Source organism: Egretta garzetta, unplaced genomic scaffold (assembly GCF_000687185.1).
Source record: "Egretta garzetta isolate BGI_Z169 unplaced genomic scaffold, ASM68718v1 scaffold365, whole genome shotgun sequence".
NCBI lineage: Eukaryota > Metazoa > Chordata > Aves > Pelecaniformes > Ardeidae > Egretta > Egretta garzetta.
This window is the reverse complement of record NW_009259602.1, coordinates 1530345-1535009: the sequence shown is the minus strand read 5'-3', so window position 1 is coordinate 1535009 and position 4665 is coordinate 1530345.

The following is a 4665-nucleotide window of genomic DNA, read 5'->3' as shown; positions in this document are numbered from 1 at the left end:
ACACTGAAAGCAGTAAAAAAAAAAAAAAAAAAAAAACCCAAACCAAAAAAACTCAAGAAACAACCCGAGAAAGAAAAGTGCTGTGTCGACATTTCTGGGGCAGATGAGGAGGCAGAGATGGAAATGAATTACTGTGCAGCTGCTGTCTCATTGACAGATATCACTGCTCTTTAAAACGCACTTATCTCACTGACAGATCTGCTGCTTTTTTCCACTACCTCCTCTTGCTCTCCAGGCTGGAGGAAGGTATACAAGACCAAAACCCAGAAGTAACAAAGTTTTCTTACCTTATCAATACAGCTCTGAGGTTGAGGGAGGCAGAGTAGAGCAGACAGGAAAATCACCTAGCACCTACAGCAAGATGTAACAACAAAACAAAAACACAGCCAGAAGCTCTAGCAGGACATCAGACAAGAAGCAGCACCACATTTCCAGTACGAAAGCCTAGGAGGCTGTTGTGCTGCTCAATAAATACTGCTGCAAAGGCAGTGCCCCCAGGTGCTGGTGCTGGTGGAGGCATCACGGCCTTAACAGAAACGGCTGGGTAAGGAATGCCTAAGCCATGGTTTGTTTACAATCACAACAGCTCACTCCAATGCCATGCATAGATCTCAGACAGAAGGTTGCATCTTCAGGTAATTTTTAACAGGCTAAAGAAACTGACACAGTAATATGGGAGAAAATATTTTCCCAAGGAGAAGTCTGAGCAGAAAGCTTTAGTGTCCCGATTAACTGAATCGGCTGCATGCCCTAGTGAGGCTTAGGACTGCCATATCGCTTTCACCTGGTTCTCCATGAAACAATCATGCTGTCTGTGTTTCTGCTGGTTTGCTGTTTGTCCTACAGAATTCCTGAAATTCCTGTCCAGTTTCACTCCATTTACAGGAGACAGGACACTGTGCGAGAGTGAAGTTCTGACAGATTTCTGCATCTTAGGGCTGGGGGGAGAAACTGTTCCTAGCACTCCAGGAAAAGCTGCAGCGTGAGTCCATTAGACACTGAAGAAGCTATGCAAATGCTCATCCTTTGGAACTATGAGTCCATAGGTTCCCTGGTGCAAGGACGTATTTAATAATGCATTTAGGTTTGCAAAGTGAATAAGGTTTCCTTGCTCTTGTTCCTTGCTTGGATGAGTGGAAAAGATCCCCCTACGCCGAGCTGATTCTCAGACGTCCCTAGGGAATAGCTACAATTATTATCCAAATTGCACCATGATGCAAATGATGATTGTGCATTTGAAATTTTCCATTAGTACTCATTGAAAAGAGTTGAAATTCCTTAAATCCAACAAAAATACCTGAGAAAATATTGCCTTAAGCAAAAAGTGTCTCTCCCACACTGTGTTGTACTGGCTGAATTGCTGACCAACAGCTGCAAAACTGGCATCTAGACCCAAGCCTCAAATGACCTTCGGTTCATGCCCATCTTTTGATCAAGCTTTGGAGTGAAGGGAAGAGGAGCCGCAAGGTCTAAATAACATTCAGAGTGATAGGGTTAGCAAGGGAAATGCTTTATGCTGATCACATGGAAAATAACATCAAAGCCTGCACAATAAAGTGAATTTATTAAATTGGTCAAAAAAAGTTTATTTTAAAATCAATTGATATTGAACCTCCATAACAAAGAAATCATAAACTCCTTGCAGTGTAATGAACTTGAATTGACCTCAGCCACTCACCCTGAAAGATGCAAAGCCACTAGTCAACGCAGACAGCCCCCTCACCTGCTTAATCCATACCCTGCCCAATTCATAAAAGCTGTAGCTCTATAATTTAGAACATAGTCTCTCCAATCTAGAAGCAAACTGCGCTCTAAGCAATTAAATTCAGAAGCCACTAAAGCAGTCAATTCCCCATTCTGAGTACATCACCTGTTTAGAACATAGTGACTGTTTTATCTATGAAGTAGTAAATGGCGTAAATCTAATACCCAGTCAGTAAAATACTCTTTCAGAGAAAGGATGCTGTGCTATCAATTTGTACAGTCTACCAACAGGCATCTAGAGACTCTCTCTCCAGCCTGGGGTTTATTATCTGTGGACATTAGAATCAACAGATCTACACTGGATCCAAACTAAAATCACAACCCACTCTAAAACTTAATGTCTGACCTAGATAACAGAATGGATCAGCCTGGAAGAGCACTTTTCCTTTTCTCTTTCCTTTTATTTTCTTTTTTTTTTTTTCCCTTTTTACTGTTTGCTGAATGCTTAGAATTTTCTCCTGGAATTGCAAATCCTTATATAGCAAATTTAAGCCTACTGTCAACGAGTTTGTTTTCACCAAACAATCAGAAATAGTCAGTGGGCTGCCTGGAATCCATGGCTGCAGGTCAGCACAGATCTAAACTGAAGTGGGACACAGCAAAACATCTCCTGGCTTATCTGCTGACCTGCCAGTCCTGTGGAAACACTCAGAAGAGACCAAAGCTCCTTGCTCAGGAATGAAAGGCACTGCTGGATTTGGAATACAGGATCAAAACAGAAATTTTTCCACGTGGCCAGTGACTTGGGAGCCTGTCTAAATACTATTTTCAAAATGGTGCTGGGATCTCTAATGGTTTAAAAATATGACCCCAGATTTAAGATATCCAGCTGGCAAAAAAGACGTACTCTTGTGAGCTTGTGCAGCTAACAGAGCCTTGCTGTTTTCCGAGGTTCAGGGCTACACAGATTTCCTGTAACAAATGAGTTGCAAGTTCTGACTGAAGGTTTGCTCAGGGCTGAGCAATCAGCGTGTCCCTGGCCTGCGTGGATCCTCTGGTGCCTATCGCTGCTGCTGTGCTCTCACCGCAGCTCTTCCTTGAGCTGGGGAAGTAATTTCGGTCTAGCTAGCGAAACCCATCAGAACTTCACTGGGGATCTGCTGAAATCAGCCGATAGTTCAAACTGATTAAGACCGGGACTGGCAGACACAGAGAGAGAGAAGTAGAGGCAGTTGGGCTAAAAAATGCTGCCGAGATTGACTGCAGTAAAGAACCAATAGAACACCTAAGAAATATCGGCGTATATTTCTATAAAAAGCGATATCCCCCCTTATATTCAAGGAAGTCCTTACTAAGCAAACTTCTCGGATTGAAACCCTGTAACCTGTGTTTGGCTCTGGAGCACCCCAGGGCCAGGGAGTACCATGCCAATACCAATTACAAGTGAAGGGACAGAGGTTTGCCCCGTCAGCACTTTTACGTGTGCAATTAGTCTCCCTAACTGTCTTGTGGATAGGTGAGGCAGCCCGCCGCTCTCGGCGATAGGAGAGGGATGCTGTGTGCATGACGAAAAGGCCGGACCTTGCTCTGGGCTCCAGCCATTCACAGAGCCAAGTGGCTGCTCAAAATCACATTAGCTCCTTGGAAAAGTGCTATAGCAAGGGAAAACTGGAGGAAAGAAATTGGCATTGCTCTTCCCCTTGCCTCTGGGTTCCCACAACGACTGCAATCACTCTTGGCTCTTTGAAGGCACTCTGGCTTGGCTTGAGAGAGGGCCATCGGAAAGGGAATCGCAAAAAAGCCCAGACTGCCTTGCATTGCGTGTGAGAGTGTACGTGAGCGGGTGAGCACGTGTGCACCGGGGTGGCTTGCAGGAGAAAACAGCCCGAGTCAGCTCTGCAGGCTGGTGCACGAGTGTGCTTGTGTCACTTTGCAACAGCCCTTATCAGGAGGGATTCCTCCAGCCACTGAGCACCATTTCCTCCCATCTGTCCCTGTAGTGCCTGGGGGACTGCAGGTCTCCTCTCCGTGCAGGTCATGAGGTGGTGAGTAGGGGAGTGCATGCTGGGGGCACTGGCTGCAGCTCTTACAGATGCTCATGTCCTCCAGGCCAGCAGCTCTGATTCTCAGCCTGCTGCTAGATTGGTGTTTCTTACCCTATGCTTCTCCCAAGCCTTCAGGAAATTATAGGAGACTTGGATCCAATGACAGCTGGGCACATTCCCAGATGTGTGATCCTTGCTCCCAAGACTGACCTTTCCGCAGCCTTGCGGGTGTCCCAGCGAGCTTTCCCTTGCTCTGCAGAGCTGCATGGCAGCACACTGGTGCCCTGAGTGAGGGGTTTGCAGTGATCTCTAGAGAAGCAGGGGTGTATGGACACTGAGAGGTTTCACCAAATCACCAACAAAACTGTGCAGAAAAATACTAGAAACAAAAAATCCACCCACATGCCCAGAACAAGCGTTCAGGGCATGATAGAGCTGTCTTCTTCCCAGACGTGTGCCAGACTTGGCGGGCTCCGCTTCCCAGGAAGTTGCTAAGAGTGGCAGTGAAAGAGGAATTTGATGAAACAGCTTGAAATTAAGCACTAGACTTTTCTTCTCCACCTTCCACCTAGCCATCACAGATCCACCAGTGCTGTTCCTTTCTATGAACAGATCCTGGCCAAAACCCTCAGGAAGAGCTTCTCTGAGGACTGTGGCCAGATGGTTGGTAGCTGCACATCACCAGGGCCAGACTTATGAAGAACTAGCTTGAGGTGCTGATTTATTTTGCTGCATCTCAGGTGCTTGGACAGACGGGATTTTCTGAACCTTATGGGAACTTCATACCTCAAAGACACCTCTCCTTCTGTGAGAGTCAGAGGAAAGAGGCCAATGACAGCAGAAGTTATTAGCGGTGCGTACCAGGCAGCAGGTTGCATACACCTTGCTTCCCTCAGGAGTCAGGCTTAACTTTAAA